Raw genomic sequence first — 18,778 nt, 5'->3', positions numbered from 1 at the left:
AACTTGAGTAGCAAGGGAGGAGATAATAGGGTGTAAATTCTCAGATCAGGAGAATAAATTTTCTGAGTAATTGGGTTTTCTTGCAAGGAAAAGTAGTCAGGAGTCAGGATGGAGAAAGAAAAAATAATTGTCAATTCTAATGTTTTTAACTCTTATACTTTGTGTTGGGGTAGTAAACACTATAAGAAAAAATATAAATATAGCGTTTAAAGGGAGATATGCTTAAGGAGTAGTATGGACTATGAGCAAAATAATCTATGAAAAAAGAGTAAACTTCCTGAGCAAAGATCAACATAAATAAAAGATTAAGTAAATTGATAGAAAAAAATATATAAAATTTGGGGAAAATAGATATTAGGTACATGTTCCATGGCCATATCTGGTACATTTTTAAAGCTTTTATTTTGAAATAACATTTCACTTGCTGAAGAGTAGCAGAGATAGTACAAAGTATTCTTCTATCCCTTCACACACTTTAATGTTACATTTTATAGAACCATGATATATGTACATAAAATTAAGAAGTTGACAATGGTAGTATAAAATTAAGGCAACTGATTTTGATTTTACTGGTCTATTTTCATGTGTATGTTTGAGTTTTTTCTCTTATAAATTTATATGCAGAGACAAAGAAAAAATTATCCATTGAATGATCCAGAACTCTGCTGAGGAGTTGACAAACTCCTGCAGAGGGCTTTATCTATACATTCAGGTAGATGAGGCTGACCACAAATTTGAATCTCTAAACTTAAACTGATAAGAGGTCATTGAAAATTGAGAGAGAAGTCAAGATAATAAGAGGAAGGTGTGGTCAGAAAGGAGGAGCAGAGAGATAGAAACAGAAGAATGCCTTAGAACCACACATCTGGGTATAATAGAGCATTTGAAACAATACCTGTATGTGACTTTTATATCTCTGTGGTCCAATTTAATTGTTTCTTTAAACAAATATGACGAAATTGGCCATCGTTGCAACAAGAAAATTATTTTTCTCTCTTATTGCCAGCTAACATAAAAAACAATTTAATCATTTTAATGCTATAGACATACTGAGGATATGATCTCTTTTTATACATACGCTTGATAAATAGGATCGAGAGTGCTTTGAGATCAGAGCATCTATGGGGAGGAGTCTCCAGAATGTGTTCTTTCATCTCCAAAGTCACTGTTCTTCAGTGAGCACCACGCAAAAACCAGTGTTCTGAAACTCCCAGAACATGGTCACATTCTCTGGAATATTTTATAATGAATTCATGGGTTTTAAATTAATGATCTCAGGCACCAAGCACTGTAGGTAAATGCCCGATACATTCTAACCCTCCCCCTAAATTTCTTGTAAAGTTTCACTTGTGGACCAATCTATCAGAAAGATCAAGTTTAACCAAAAACAGAGAGGAAAAAAAGGAAAAAAAAACCTCTTCAGATTTCAATGTGCATCTATATCTACATCAATACATTTAATAAAAAAGCTCTTAGAAATCCACGCGGAGAGGCCGTTCTAGAGCCCTTCCCGTGGCATGTCTGATCGTTGCCGATGTCGGGTTCTATTCCCATCAATCCGGGAAGCCAGCATCCTAGGCTGCTTTGTAAGTGGCTCTTTTCAAGTATGATTCATATTGTCAGAGAAAAATATAAACAACAGTGAAATGTGGGCCAAAGTAAATATTAATTTAAAAACTGTAACCCTAGGTCCAAAATGAAGTAACTTTTTTTGGCTAACATCTGCAGTTTTGCTAGGCTGTCTGCACTTAAAGTAAATGAGAAAAAAGAAGGAAAAAGGCTGAGGAGGGAAAACATTAGTGCTAATAGGCACAATTTATGAGAGAAAGCAGAGCAAGAAGTGAGTTGTGCGTTCTCCTCGACAGCCCGGCCCTCCTCTATGGGCGAGCATTTCTTTGGCAGCGCGGCTTCCGGGAGCACGTGGAGCCCGGGCGTCCGTGGATGCCGGCTCTGCCCCCACCCGGGGCGGCCCTCCCCTCACAGCCTGCTGCGCCCCAAGCCGCCCTGGGCAGAGATCTAATCCGGTCCCGTACTTTCCCACAGAGGTCTGCGCAGCGTTCTGGATTCGAGCCACAGGGAGAGTCCTAGGAGAGAAATGTTGCTGCCAAGGAAGATGTCGCCCTAGCTGTTTATTTCCTCATGGGCTGAAGGCTTTCTCATGCAATTGAACAGACGCCTTCAAGTCTCAGGCTTAATGCACTCTACAGTTTGCCCAGTGCTTTTGGATTGTGTGGACACACTGGCCTTCGCAGTGATAACCCACGACCAGACCAGAACAGGGGTTCGTATTCCCGATCTTATAAATTAGGAAATAGGCTGAAAACTGTTAATGATTTGCTAGGTCTTATATATTTTATCCTCCTTAAAAATACATAGAATATCCTTCCATATTCCATCACCAATGACAGTTTTTTATTTTTAATTAAAATATGGGTATGTATGAGATATCTTTTGAACAACTTCATAATGCATATATTAAAACGACCAGAAAAATATTCTTATTGACTGTCCTCATACATGCAAATCAGATTTAGAAGGTGAAAATGTATGCTTATCCTAAAACTTTGATGTAGGAAATGCTATAAATTCTCCACCTTTTCAATCATTAGCTGGTCTTCTAGAATTTTCCATGAGTCTTTGAAATATTTAATTTTGATTCTGTTACAGCTGTTTTAAATAAAAGAAACTTCCAAGAAAGAAGCACTACTTTCTTTAGTGCTTTAAAATCTATTATGGAACATAAATAGAAAACACTTTTATTAATATCAATGTTAAATAACTTATGGGTCACATTTACAAATTTGAATACCTGTTGTGTATAGAAAAAGATATATAAATACCAAAATTGGGAAACCTTCTGTCCCTGCTAGTTTTTCTGTTGCACCTCATACTGAAAAAAATTGGAGCCACAATATATGGTAAGTGCTTAGTTATTAAGATGGAAAAGGCATTAAATTTATGGATGGAAGACATGAATAGAAAAATGTTCTGATTGATGGCAATCCAATTTGGTACTATCTGTAGTTTCAGGCATCCATGGGGGATCTTGGAACGTATTCTTAAAGATAAAGGGAGTCTATTATATCAGATAAATTCACTTGCCAAACTGAATGCCTGCCATTGCCTTAGACACATAGTCATTTGCTGTAAAAAATTTATTTAAATTAAATTTGAAGTAGGACCAATGTGTTTTTCACATCACTGCTGTCTACCTGGAGTAGTGCTGCAAAAAGGCAGATAACCCAAAATGTTAGACAATTTCATCACTTACATGACATAATTTTTGGAAGAATCTTAGCTTCCTGCTAATGGTTGACTGGCATTGTTGTAAGGCAATGGGTATCACAGCTGGAAGGATTGTGAAGCTTATAAAAACATGACTGAGGTCTTCTATGGGAGAGTTTATAGTAGCTAATTTTAAAAAAAGCACACTGATTTGTATATCATAGTTACTCAATAAGATTTATTGAGTAAAATAATTTAAAACTTAAAAAAAAAAGACAGGTAGATGAGGACTACCTATGTGACATAAGTTTTGCCCAAGCTGACAATAAAATTTATTTTTGCCATAGAGATAAATCATAAAAACCAAAGAAGCAATAATTTATTTTTGAAAAATTATACCAGATTATCAGTAATCTCTTATAAATGCAATACATCTCACCATAAATTTCTCCCAATCTATGAGTGACCCATTAGCTCTCTTAATGGTATCTTTTGATAAATAAAGATTATTAAATGCAATGAACTTATATTTGTAAAATTTTTATGGTTAATCCTTATGTCCTATTAAAATTTTTTAGCAAATTTCAAAGTCTCATAAAGATGTTCTAGATGAAGTCAATAAAAAGAAATTCTAAAAAGAAAAAAAGAAAAAGAAAGACAAAAAACAAACAAATAACACTTCCTCTGCCCAAGCATGTGCTTTATTGTGGCTACTAAAACAACTTTGTGTAGAATTGAAGGATTGAGTTTAAAGACTCATTTCTTCTAAATATTAACTTCCTTTGTGGTTTAGCAAGCAGAGGGCATCAGAGAAATTGCTTAAGTGCTATGTGTTTACAGTTCTGCAGATTGTCATTGGCTGCTGGGATTCATCCAAGAAACTGTCAAATATCTAATTTCTATTATGTCACAATGAAATAACTATTGTACTTAGTATTTTCAAAACTGTTTGTTCTTTTTACACTGCTCGATTTTTACCCCTTGTGCCAGGAAGAGATTTTCAGAGATGAATACAGAGTTTAATAAGTTTATTTCAAGGATTATAAATGTCACCCATAATTTATTGCAATTTTACTATGAAGATACTAAAATAAGCCAAAAGAAGAAAAATAAATTTGAAAGTAGAAAAATAAAAAAAGGAGAAAATAAAAAGACAGAGTAGTGACGGTTCTACATCAAAATGTTTACCAAAGTCACTTGTTACTGTAGGACAATGGACACATTCAATTTGTGTGTGCGTATGTATACACACACAACTAACAAACCCAAATGAATACACACAGTATCTGTTTTCTTCAATTGTCTATATTTTTCAACCGTTTTGTAAGAATATAACAATTTCACATCATGAAATATATTATTACTATTATACAATTGTGTCTAGGCTGCAAAACTTTCCCTGGCTATGGCATTAGCATGTAGGTGTTTATTTTTAATGAAAGTCTATCAACTTGGTTTATTTACTTAACCACTATACACTTATAAAAGTAATTTCTAAATTGTGTTTCATGTTCTAGAATCATAAAACTAAATTTAAGTTATAACATTGGATTTTGATACCTAAATATTGCACACTTTCTAAATTCTTAAGAACCTTCTTATGGAACTAAGCCATCACTCATCATAACGGGTAAGTCTATGTAGTTAAAAATATCTGCAGCTAGGATATCTTTCTTATCATGCCAATTTTGAGCATGTGCATCTGCAGTTAATTAAAACAGTGTGCATAAAAATGTCTAACATTTTTTTACAAGAATTTTAGTTTCATGGGTGGGCCTTCTTTATGGTGAATGCAATTAATGTGGCAGTCCTCTTAGAGTCTGGAGTCTTAGCCGAGCATTAGTACATGACAAAATAGGATCTATTATCTGTTTATCATGAATAGCATGTTAAAGCTTCTATAATATTTATACTCTCACATCTGTTTACATTTACAGCTTTTAGAGTATTCAAAACTGGACCGTTGACTAGAGAAAATAGAATTTATGTGACTTTGATACTTTGAACATGATCAAATAAAAGAATAGCGTTGTTAAATACTAAAGGTAACAGATAACTAAGAAATTGTTCTCCATAGAAGTGAATCAGTTAGGATTTTTTTTAGGTGCAATTACCTTATGACCTGACAATAGTGGCTTAAACACAATAAATTTTTTTTCTTCATTTAGAGATGTGAGCTAAAATAAAATCTTAAGGCTCTCTCCCCCACTGGCTGACTGAATGGACCCCTCTTGGCCAAGAGGATATCCTAAAACTAAATTGCCTGCCACGAAGAAGGAGGTCAGACATGCCTCATCTTCCTCTCCCCTCTTCTTGGAGATAGCTTTTGTAACCCATTAACAGGCCTAAGGGTATCCAAGACAAAACTACAGGTCCTCAATTTATACAACAAATGTATGTTGGGTGGCTTGTCTCTGATAAACAGCTCCTTATCTTAAAACATTCCAAGGCTTTAGACAAAACTCCATGTCTTTAAACAATTACAAGTCAAAGAATCTTCAAACCCACCTATAACCTGTAAGCTCTCCTCTTTGAGATGGCCCACCTTTTTGGGCCAAACCAATGTATGCCTCCCACATAATTGATTTATGACTTTACCTGTAACCCCTGTTTCCCTGAAATGTATAAAACCAAAGTGTAACCCAGCCACAACAAGTCCACTTGCTCAGGGCTTCTTGGGCATGGCTCCGGGTCATGGTCCTCAACTTTGGCTCAGAATAAATCTCTTTAAAATTATTTTACAGAGTTTTGCTTCTTTTATGTTAACAAAGCCATTGTTTTAATTGGTAAGACAGCTTTATGACATTAGAACATTTTTTTTCATGGTTAAAACATGCCTGTTGTCAAAAAAGAACTAAATAAATGAAAAGATATTCTACATTTATGGATAGGAAGACTTAATATTATCAAGATGTCAATTCTTTGCAACTTGATCTATAAATTCAGTGGGATCCAAATCAAAATCCCATCAAATTATTTTGTGGATATTGACAAACCAGTTTTAAAGTCTCTATGCTGAGGCAAAAACCCTGAATATCCAACACAATATTGAAGGAGAAAAACAAAGTTGAAGGACTGACACCATCTGATTTCAATATTTAGTATAAAGCTATAGTCATCAAGATGCTGTGGTATTAGTGGAAGAATAGACATAACAGAATAGAGAACCCAGAAATAATCCCACATAAATATAGTCAATGATCTTTGACAAAGGAGTCAAGGCAATACAATGGAGAAAAGACCGTCTTTCCAGCAAATGGTGCTGAATCTACTGGACATCTACACACACACAAATAAATCCAAACACAGATCTATGCCCTTCACAAAAATTAACTCAAAATAGATCATCAAAATGTAAAATACAAAACTATAAAACTCCCAGGAGATAACATAGGAAAAAAGACAGATGGCTTAGGAATTGGCAATGACTTTTTAGGGCATGGTCAGTGAAAAAAAGAATTCACAAGCTGAACTTTATTAAAATTAAAAATTTATGTTTCACCTGCAAAATTCACTGTCAAGAGAGTGAAAAAACAAGCCACAAACTGGAATAAAATATTTGCAAAAGAACTCTTAAAACTCAAGGATAAGAAAACAGCACAATTTAAAAATGAGTCAAAGACCTTAACAGACGTCTTACAAAAGAAGATTCACAGATGGCAAACAATCATATGAGAAGATGCTTCACATCATGTGTCATCAGTTAAAGGCAGGTCAAAGCAACGATGAGGTTCTGCTACACACCTGTTAGAATATTCAAAATCCAAAACACAGATAGCACCGAATGCGGATGTGGATGTGGAGCAAAGGGACTTTGCGTCACTGGTAGGAATGCAAAGTCACGCAGCAGCTTTGGAAGACAGTTTGGCAGTTTCTTACAAAACGGAATAGTATACTCATTCTATCTGATCCAGCAATCGTGCTACCCAAAGGAGCTGAAAACCTGTGTCCTCACAAAACCTCATGCAGGTGTTTATGGCAGCTTTACACATAATTTCCCGAACTTGGAAGCAACCAAGATGTCCTTCAGCAAGTAAATATACGGTAGTTCAACCAGAGAATGACATATTATATAACACAAAAAGAAATGAGCTATCAAGCCATGAAAATACACAAAAGGAACTTAAATGCATATTACTAAGTGAACAATGCCAATCTGAAAGTTTACATACTATACTATTCCAAATATATGACATTCTGGAAAAGTTACTGAAAAGATCAGAGGTTGCCAAAGGTTGAGGAGGAGACAGGGTTGAGTACAGAGGAGTTTTAGGGCAGGAAAACTGCTCTGTTTGATACTATCATGGTGGATACATACCATTATACAAATATTTTCTCCCAGTCTTTGCCTTGTCTTTTCATTCTCTTGACAGTGCCTTGCAGACAGAGCAGACATTTTTAGTTTTAATAAAGTCCAGCTTATCAATTCTCTCTTTTATGCATCATGCTAAAACCATCATGGACTCAAATGTTGTTCACAATATCACCAAGTTCTTCAAGTTTCAGCAATTTGATTGCCAGTCCTGGCTCAATAGTTGTATTTGATTATTTAGAGTAGAAAATGAGTGGTTTACATTTGCTGTTCTGAGTTAGCCAAGTCAAAATAAATGTAAAAGCTCTAAAATGTAAGAATAATTATATTGAAGAACATGTTAACCAAACAGAATCAAGACTGAGAAAGTTGATAAAGTAATAAATGACATTGAGCTTTTGACTTCCTAGTGAAATTTTTAAAAATTGTACAAAGTCAGTTACATTTTTAATATGGATCACTTTTCACTTAATGATTAATTTTAAAATATACTTTATTCCTTGTGAAAAATTTATTGAGATATAACTCACACACTATAAAATTCATCCTTTTAAAGTGTAAAAGTAAGTGTTTTCCAGTATATTTACTTTATACAATCATCACAACTACCCAATTCCAGAATATCTTCATCATCACAAAAAGAAACTCTGTACCCATCAGCTGACACTGTTCAATCGCCCATCTCATCACCCTCCGAGAATTATTAATCTACATTCTGTCTCAATGGATTTGCCTATTCAGGACATTTCACATAAATGGAATCATAAAATATGTGGCTTTTTAGGTCTGTCCTCTTTCACTTAGCATAATACTTTTAAGGTTTATCATGTAGCATTGTACTCATTCCTTTTTATAGTTAGATTACATTCCATTTAACGAATATACCACTTTTTTCTTATCCATTCATCAATTGATGGGCATTTTGGTTTTTTCACTTTTATGTGATTATAAGTAATATTGTTATAAACGTTGATGTACAGTTTTTGTGTGGAGATAGGCTTCCAGTGCACTTGGGGATAAATCCAGAAGTGGAATTGGTGGATAATACGATAACTCTACGTTTCACTTTTTGAGTAATTGCCAAATGTTTTCCAAAGTGGCTGCAAAATTCTACATTTTCACCACAATGTGTGAAGATTACAATTTTTTCCATGTCCTCAAAAAAAAACACAAAACCTTGTTATTTTCCAGCCCTGGGCATGCACATGAGCTTGGCCTCCTGGATTCCCAATACTATGTTGGAGGTTTGCAATGTCCCTGGGAAATACCATCCCCAGCTTTTCCTTTTTGTTGATTGTCTTATTTTTACTGATTTGGTAGACAAACAAAAAATCCTTTTAGAAGTAACAAAAAGTCAAAGAACCACTCCTTTTAACTTACTTGATTCCATACATACAGAAGAGTCAGACAAAAGATAGACATGGTAGGATAGAAGAAAATATCTTAACAAATTGACATGCCTAAAATAATAAACAGAAAATTAAACTAGGATTTAATAGAACAAAACATTTCCTAAAAATAAAAAGTAAATACAAATCTGAAAGCTGAAATAATTGTTTTACATTCCAGAAAATAACGAATCAAGAAGTAGTACAAAGAGATTTATGTATATGAAGTTATTATCTATAATGATAGATACTTAAAAATAGGTGGAAGTTGAATATTTCCTGCAAGAGGAAAATAAAACCAGGCTGTCTCAGACTCCTTCACAATTTTTGATGCTATAATAATGTATATCTCTTAAAAAGAACATGGAGAGAAAGGATTGGGTGGATGGGTCTGATCCTAGCCCATCTTCGGCCATTTAAAATAAGTAAATATTTTCTAATATGCTGTTCACAGAAAAGCAAATAGATATTCTTAAATATCACAGATCAAATGGCATATGAGTTATAAACTAAAAATAGATTCATTTAATAAAGTCATTATGATAAATGAAGTTATAAAATAATATGTGACAGTTTTAAATTTTGAAAGAAAATATACATAATGCAAAATTAATATGCCAAAAGAACTTTCCAGAAAGCTTTATAGGTTCAATAAATGATTTATTTTTTAATGATAGGTGTCAGTACATCTAATTTTATGTTAGTTGCTAAGAACATATATAAACATATTTGTATTAATTTTCTATTGTTGCTGTGAAAAATTGCCACAGATTTAGCATCTTCAAGCAAATGCATCTGTCTTATGGTTTTATGGCTTGCAAGATCTGTTGGATCTCACTGGCCTAAGATCAAGGTGTCAGAAGGGTAGCTGCTTTCTAAAGGCTCTGGGAGCATAACCGTTTCCTTGTCTTTTCCAGAGACTGCCACCTTCTTTAGCTAATTCTCCCTCTCTTTTTCTCTCTTCATTTTCAAAACCAAAACACTGGAGTGGGTCCTCTTTATGCTGCTATTGCTATAGCTCTTTCTCTTGTCCTTCCCTCTTCCACTTGTAAAGACACTTGAGATTACACTGGGCCTCTTTTTGTTTGGGATATGGTAATAAATACTACAGGCTCAGTAGTTTAAAAAATCAGAAATTTATTTTATCGTAGTTCTGGAAGCTGGAAAGTCCAAGATCAAGGTCCATCAGGGTTAGAATTCTGGTGAGGGCTCTCGAATGGGTGTTTAGATGGCTACCTTCTCACTGTGTACTCAAGTAACATTTCCTTGGTGCATGCACGTGGATATATAGAGAGATCTCTTTCTCTTTCTCTTCTTATAAGGCCATCAGTCCTATCCATTTATGGTACTACCCTTAAGACCTCATTTAATGTTAATACCTCCTAAAAGTCCTAACTCCAAATATAGTCACATTGCAGATGAGGGCTGCAACATGAATCAATACAATTCAGTCCATAGCATTTTTCCCCTAACTGCCCCCCAATTCATGCCTTTTTCATATGAAAAATACATTCATTCCATCCAACTGTCTTAACTCATTCTAGCAATAACTCTAAAGTCTAAAGTCTCATCAAAATATCAACTAAATCAGATATGGGTGAGATCCACATATAATTTATCCTGAGGCAAAATTCCTCTTCATCTGTAAAACTCTGCAGCTGAGAGAGGCAAAAGATAGACATTTCCATTGCAAAAGGGAGAAATAGAAAAGAAGGAAGGAATGAGAGTTTCCAAGTAAGTCCAAAACTTAGTGAAGCAAATTCTATTAGATCTTAAGGATGGAAAATAACTTCATTTGACTTGATGCTTTATCTTCTGGGCAACAGAGACTGTGGTCTCATTTCCTGGAATGGTTGGGTGGGTCATCCTTCCTCCAGCTCTGCCATGGGGGGGTCACACCCCCAAGTGTCTGCAGAGTAGCCCTCCTTCCACATTTCTGCACAGGGGTTTTGTTCCCAAGGCTTCCAAGAAATCTGTCTGGCCTATTAATACCTGGGCAATGGCCTTAACTCTTTGAAACCAAGATAGCAGCTCTAATGATCTCTTATGGCTTTGGGGTTATCTTCCCCTTTCTTGAAAATACCACACATGTGTGGTCAGATATACGTGGAGTCCAGCTCCATAGGATCTAAAAAATATGATAGCCCTTTCCATTTCATCTCATTTTTCTGTCCCCTTTAGTCCCAGCTGGCAGAATCTCGACTCTATTCCTGGCTCCTGCTGAGATGACTGATTAGGTCCATGTGTTGTGCCCATGGCCTCTCTACAAATGATTTTTCAGTCAGACCCTTAGTATTCTCTCTAGAACAATCTTTGTCATTTTTTGAAATATGCATAGACAGAAATTTTCAAATCTTTAAGTTTTAGCTCCTTTTTGCTTACTAGTTTCTCTTTAATTCTGTCCTTTTTTACATTTTAGTACAAGTATTCAGAAAAAACTAAGTCACTTCTCCAACACTTTGCTTGGAAATATCCTCAGCTAAATATCCAATCTTATCACTCACAAGCTCTATTTTTCACAAAACATTAGAACATAGTTTAGCAAATTCGATGCCACTTTATAACAAGGATGCTTTTCCTCCAGTTTTCAATAAACATATTCCTCATTTTCACCTGAGACCTCGTCAAAATCATGCTTAATATTCATACTTACAGCATGCATCTCAAAACTCGTCCAGTTTCTATTCAGTAGCCAGTTCCAAAGCCAATTTCTCCTTGACTTACAATAGAGATATGTCCCAATAAACCCATCATAAGTCAAAAATAGTATAGATTGAAATGTATTTAATATCCCAATAAACCCATTGTGAAGTTGAAAAATCGTAAGTGGAATCATCATGAGTCCTGATGCTCTTCCACTTACGATGGGGTTACATCACAATAAATCCATGATAAAGTTGAAAAATCCTAAGTCAATTCATTGTAAGTCCAGATACTCCTCAAGTTAAAATGTGGTTACTTCATGACAAACACATTGTAGAGTCCAAAAAAAAAAAATCATCAGTCAAACCACCTTAAGTCTAGATTCCCTTTGACTCACAATGGGATTACTGCACAGTAAACTCACCAAAAAGTTGAAAAATTATAAGTAGAATCAGGGACTGTCTGTATTTTTTAAAGCAGCACCCTACTTCTTGGTCCTTAAATCTGAATCAGTCAGGGTTCTCCAAAGAAACAGAACAATAAGATGTATCATATATCTGTGTATATTATAAGAAATTGACTAATATGATTATAGAGGTTAAGAAGTTCCAAGATCAACAGCCAGTAAGCTGGAGATGTAGGAGAGCCAATGGTATAGTTCCAGTCTGAGTTCAAAGGTCTAAGAACCAGAACAATCCATCATGTCAGTTTCAGATGATTCGGAGTCCAAAGGCAGGAGGAGATGGATGTTTCAGATTGAAGACCATCAGGAAGATAGAAAGAGAGAGAGAGAATTATTCTTTACTTAGCCTTTTCATTCTATTTGGTCCTTCAACAGATGGGATGAGGGCCACCTATGTTAAGGAGGGCAATATCTTTACTCATCTACTAATTCAAATGTTCATCTCTTTCAGAAACAGCCTCACAGACACATCCAGGATAATATTTAACTAAACATCTGGGTACCATGTAGCACATTCAAGTTGATACATAAAATTAACCATCATTGACCCATATAATCCAGGTTAATATCACCATCTCAAGTTCAGCAGATTTGCAACCTTAATTCTCTTAATTCTATCTGTAACTATAAATCTCCTTTGTCATATATATGTGTGTATATATATGTATACATGTAAACATATATATACATACACGTACATGTATATACATATATATACACATATATACACACACTTATATATATGTATATATATATATAACCTGACATATTCACTGGTTCCAAGGATTAGGAGAGGAATATTTTTGTACTGCCATTATTTTGCCTACCATAGTCTTGCCTAAGCCTTCAAAGATTCACATGTAAAATAAATTTGCCCCATCACAATGTCCCCAAGTGTTTCAATTAATTAGATATTAATATCTATTAAAGACTCTATATTCATAGTATTTGGTTCCAGGGATTTTGATGAAAGTCTATCTCACAAGGCAGTGTTAGGAGAGAGGCAGGGCTCTGGAAGTCCAGTTAGGAGGAAGAGACACAGACCTTATTGACCTTCGACATGTCACTTAACCTCTCAGTGATTCAGTTTCCATGTCTACAACTGGGGGTAGCAATAGCACCTACCTGTAGGATGGTTGTTAAGGTAAAATATGAATACTGATAAAGTATTTGACATGTAGTATTTGACATGTAGTATTTGACATGTAGTAAGTATTCTACAAAGTTTAAGTACTATTATTCATGGACTCGAAAATATACTATGCCAACTTTAAGTATCTATGTAGATTTTTGGATAATCTGTATAAATTTCAGAAATCTATGCTTGAAGTCTTTTGTTCCAATTTTTTCTCATTCTATTTCTTTTTTCAACATTTGGTTTCTTATATTCTCGAACAAATTATGAACAAAGATTGTTACATCGACAGCATTGTTTTACAATTGCATAGAGAATTTTCTTTGCTAAAATAAAACTAGAAAATTCTGGGAGGAATTCTCTGTCAAACATTCTTCATAGCTTTCCCTATATCTGACATTTAGGCAGGCATTGAAATGATTTTATTGAGTATGTCATGTAAATCATATTGAAAAAGAAAAAACAAGTGACCCCATTAAAAATGGGCCAAGGACACGAACAGACATTTTTTTAAAGGAAGACATACAAATGGCCAATAAACATATAAAAAAATGCTCAATATTACTAATCATCACAGAAAGGCAAGGAGATGTCATTTTACTCCAGTTAGACTGGCCATTATTGAAATGTCAAAAAACAATAGATATTGGCAATGATGTGGAGAAAAGGGAATGCTTATACACTGTTGGTGGGAATCCAATTAGTAAGACTGTAATGGAAAATGGTAGGGAGATTTCTCAAAGTACTAAAAATAGTAAAACTTCAAAACAAGTATGGAGATTTATCAAAGAATTAAAAATAGAATAAACACCATTCAATCCAGCAATTCCACTACTGGATGTCTACCCAAAGGGAAAGAAATCATTATATGGAAAAGATGCCTGCACTGGTCTGTTATCACAGCACTCTTCGCAACAGCAAAGACATGGAATCAACCTAAGTGTCCATCAACCAATGGTTGCATAAAGAAAATATGGTATATATCCAAATTGGAACACTATTCATCCACAAAAGAGAATGAAATCATGTTTTTTGTAGCAACATGGATGGAACTGAAGGCCATTATCTTAAGTGAAATGAATCAGAAACAGAAAATCAAAATACCACGTGTTTTCATTTACAAGTTGATGCTAAATAATGAGTACACATGGACATAGAAAATGGGCTGATAGACATTGAAGATTTGGAAGGGAAAGGGGATGGGAGGGAGGCAGCAGGGTGTGGGATGAGAAATTACCCAATGGGTACCACGCACTGTAATTGGGTGAGGGCCACACAAAATCTCAGATCGCACTGCTATCTAATATCTCCATGTAACAAATCTGCACATGCACCCCATCAATCTATAAAAACAACAACAACAAAAAGAGTGCTTTTCCTATTCATAAATAGAGTTTAATGCAGTTTATACAGAAAAAAAATCTAATGAAGAAAGAAATGAAAGCAATGGCAACATTTGCAAATGTTGAAAATGTCCACATGGTCCTAACAAACCACATTTTTCACTAGAAAGACTAAGATTGGGATAATATGAATGGAAATAGCAAATTGTAGTCAATTGTTGAAAAGTTAATATTCTGCTTTTGTCTCTTTCTCACTAGTCCAGTGAAAGCCTTTGGGTGAATATGGATGTGTCTGTACCAATGATCCATTGATCACTAGAGATAATTTCTGGTATGTACTTTTCTTTGGGAATGTCACCAAAACTTTTTTCTTTACTCAAACTATTTGAAGAAATCATTTGGAATATCAAAAATAATTATGGCTTTACATTTATTAATCTTAGGCTTTTCCCATACTGGAGCACGGGTCATGAGTGGGGGAAAGGGGAGTTCTATTAGTCAACAGGGAAAAAAATGTGAAGTAAAGGGAGGATTCAGGGGATAGAAATGTACTGATTGAATCTTATCTGTTGACTTAGGTGACCGAAGTTAAACACACATGTGTGCACACGCTCACATTCATACACACACACCACACACACACGCACACACACGAGGCAGCCATGAATTGCTAATGGATTATCCATATTGCATAAATTCACTATCAGAGAAGATTGCTCCATCTCTTGCTTGGCTTTGCTCACATGGTCCTGTCAGTGGACACGCCAAGGTTCTGTGAGCCCTCCTACTAGTTTGCAACCTTACAAGGGTGTTTTTCTACCAGCAGAACATTGGCCATAAATGTCTATTAGTCAAAATAACTGCAGCAGTTTTATAAGGCCTGTGAGTGCATGTTTCCCAGTCTGCTTCTCCTTAAATTACCAAGAATGCAAAAATAACCAATAGTTTGACCTCTTAAATCACAAATTGGAAGGGCTTACCATTAAAGTACATTGTAAATGTGTTTCCCATTATTTAGCTCATTTAGCATGTTCAGCAGCGAGCATTCAAATGCTTTGAGTTTTGTTTTTGTTTTTACTTCACAGAACGCATCAGACGATTTTTCAAGCTAGCAAGTGATATTTAAAAACTATAATACAATTGGAATATTGGTAATAGGTCATCATTAACTATCTGCACAAAAGATAAAGAATGTAAAAGATGTAATAGGCTCTGCAATTATTTGGTTTTGTGTTAATCATTTGGATATTCCTCACTGGAGAAAGATAACACAATTTGTCCAATTTGGAAAATTATGAGATTATATCAAATCCATAGAGTAAAAAAGAAGTAACTAGAATTAAGGTTTAAATGTAAGTTATTCTTCAGGTTGAAGAAAGGATCAATAATAATTAAAATTATTTCAAATCCAACATAAACTTCAAGTATGTCTGTTTCATATTAATATTAGAATATGGTATGCTGATTAGTAAAAGTAGGCATATCTATCTGATTTTTTTCTTTCTTCAAGCAGGTTGATGCATTTTATCTTCAACTTTGTTTTCTTGAAAAATATTTTTAAGGCCTAAGGAAATGCTCACATTTTAAAAAGTAACTTATGTGTTAATTGCTATCTTTGCTTTGGATTCTCTCTGGTGTAGGTGAAAACACTAAAATGCTATCAAGTGTGGGACAAAGTGTCTGGAGTCTGAGTTACAAGGTGTTCCTACGAGGGAGTGACGTGTCTGCCACAGCCATCTTTGACAGAGCTCGGACACAGATCACAAAGTTAAAGCGACCTGCCACAATTAACCACTATCAACTGCGTGGGGTCCATAGGTGCGTTGAACAGATGACCTGACAGAATCGCATCAATTCAGATATTCTTGTTACACAAAAGTGGGATCTTTTCTACATCCAAATATTTCACTCACTAAGTTGTGATGTGATTTTAAAAGGGGGAGATTTTAAAGTGGGTGTCAATTTAATCTCAGCTTGCAAAAATATAAAGATTACTTAAATCGATTCTGTAATGTATAATTAACTTATCCCATGCCATACTTTTTAAAAAATATGTGAAGATGTACTCACTTATTATAATTTGAAAAACAAACATTACTTAACAGTTAGTAGAACTTTATTTTGCTATTTTCTGTCTTTTCAATATTTTTATATCGCCTTAAAAATAATACCAGTGCAGAGAGAAGATCTATTGATTGTTTAAGTAGGTTATACTTGAGAGAAAAGCCCTATGTTGATATAGAACATTATCATTAAAAAATTAAACCCTAAATTTAACAAAAGGAAGCTTTTTCCCCTTGCTTACCAGTTTGGGAAATGTGAAGTGGTTCACAATAAGCCAAAGGAAATGAAAGCATTGATGAGAGAGATAGGCAGGTGGTTGATAACGGCCAAGATTGCCTGCAGGCTATTGATGAGCCTGTGTTTTATTTCACAAAGCATGACATAAAGGTAAAAATGTGTTCCATTAAAATCAGATTCCAAATGTGTTTCATTAAAACGAGATTTTTGCGAATGATCCAGCTGATGTGTAGGTCCTTGCAGATAAAATACTGATGCATGTCAAGTTCCTCCGTGAGCAGGTAAAGCTGCCTGTGTGTCTTTGAGGTGGCTATTTTTCATTTGCATGGAGTTTCTCCTTTTAAGGGGTAGTAGGAGTGGATAAAGACCCGAAACAATAAAGTTATCCTAGCCATTACTGTCTGAATAATTCACTCCGTCAGCCAAAAGAGGCTTGAGAAGAGGAGGACCGAGCAGCTTTCAGCTGTGCATCCCGCCTGTGTCTTGCAGGAGCCCAGCCCCGAGGCGCCGGAGCAGGGCAGCCCTGCAGGCAGCGGAACGGCGCCTCCCAGACAGGAAGCCCGATGCTGTGTTTTAAAATGAATTGTTTTTATTGCTTTTATAATAAAGGAGCCCTGAGGTTATTTTAAAGAAATTGTGATCTAAAATATACACAATCACCCTTACACCTTTCGCTCTCACCCTTTCTTTTTCTCTTGTTCTTGCTCTCACTTTTTCTCTCTCTCTCATCTTGAAAAAAAAAAAAAAATATATATATATATATATATATATAGTGGCTGTGATTGTGTAAGAAACACTTCTGAATTTTCTTAGTACACTTAAAATGTGTGTTATTATTTCCACCCACTTCCCACTGCACTTCCTCTCAATTAAGTGGATTTTCATTAATGGGGTCAACAGATAGCCTGCTAGAGTTCTAAAGGATTTCCCAATACTAATGTGCAGCCTGGTTTGGGATAAAATGAAAAGCAAGTTGGAAAAATATCTGTATAACTTTCTCTTTTGTGTTATAACTGTATAGAAATCCCTTGATGAATTACTGCCTGATTTAGCTCTTTTGTGGTGCCAATGCACTCTTTAATTAAATTAGAAGGTAACTAGTTTAACCTTTTTATGGAACATTTTAGCTTATTTCGTTCATATTTTTGTTTCCAAATCTTAAATTGAAAATACCATGTGCCTTCACACTTCAAAGTCAATACCTTAACTAGAAATTATCCTAACCATAAGGAAGTTTAATCTTAAGGTGATTACTATATTTCCATTCCTAAAACCTTAAAAATAATATTTGAAGATGTAAGGCATAATGATAATGATTAGAAAGCAGGACTTGGAACTGTTGGTTTCACAATGCACAAGCAAGAGGACTATAAGAAATTGCTTAACTTCTTTACGACTCAGTTTTTTTCCATTATCAAATGGAAAGAATAATACCTACTTTATAGTATTTTGGTAAAAGTTAAATGGGCAGCTAACAGAGTAAATAACAGAAAGCACTTAGGGTAATTCATGACGGAGCTAGTTGCCTCTTGAGGGAAGATGTGTGGTTTAGTGCCGGAGAGGTTTGTGAGCAGAAAAGCAAAGGCTATGAAAGTCCATCCACCAGAGCAGGCCAACTGCCACACCTGTGGTCTCTGTGCAGGTGGGTGTCACTGATAAATCGTGGAATTGAGCACCCAGGTTCTCAGTCTTGTACCACTCACCAACAGCCCTACGTGGAGGACACAAGGACAGAGTAAAGGGGAAGCTCATTCTGCTGATGCTGCATGTATGAACCGCCTTGTTCCCCTTGCTCCAACTGCCTATGAGGGGACTAAGGTCCTGGCGGAGACTGCTAAAGTGCTCACCAACACCTGAAACAGTGAGCACATCATGAATGCATGCTTCCTTGTTGAGATGGTCCTTGTCCATCTTGCATGCTTCAGGGTTATTTCTGTTGAGAAGAGGGATAGACGAAGTGACCATGGC

General features: G+C 35.2%; 1 long non-coding RNA gene across 1 annotated transcript; it reads left to right on the top strand.

Annotated features, from left to right (window-relative positions):
• The first annotated feature begins 2,202 nt into the window (after positions 1-2,202).
• On the top strand, positions 2,203-16,990 carry LOC105879036 (uncharacterized). Its single transcript, XR_012915178.1, has 3 exons — positions 2,203-2,281; positions 14,768-14,840; positions 16,150-16,990. It is a non-coding gene; the product is annotated as an uncharacterized LOC105879036 (long non-coding RNA).
• The last annotated feature ends 1,788 nt before the right edge of the window (positions 16,991-18,778 follow it).

This window comes from Microcebus murinus, chromosome 27 (assembly GCF_040939455.1).
Source record: "Microcebus murinus isolate Inina chromosome 27, M.murinus_Inina_mat1.0, whole genome shotgun sequence".
In the NCBI taxonomy this organism is placed as follows: Eukaryota; Metazoa; Chordata; class Mammalia; order Primates; family Cheirogaleidae; genus Microcebus; species Microcebus murinus.
This window is presented reverse-complemented; position numbering and strand designations above follow the sequence as displayed.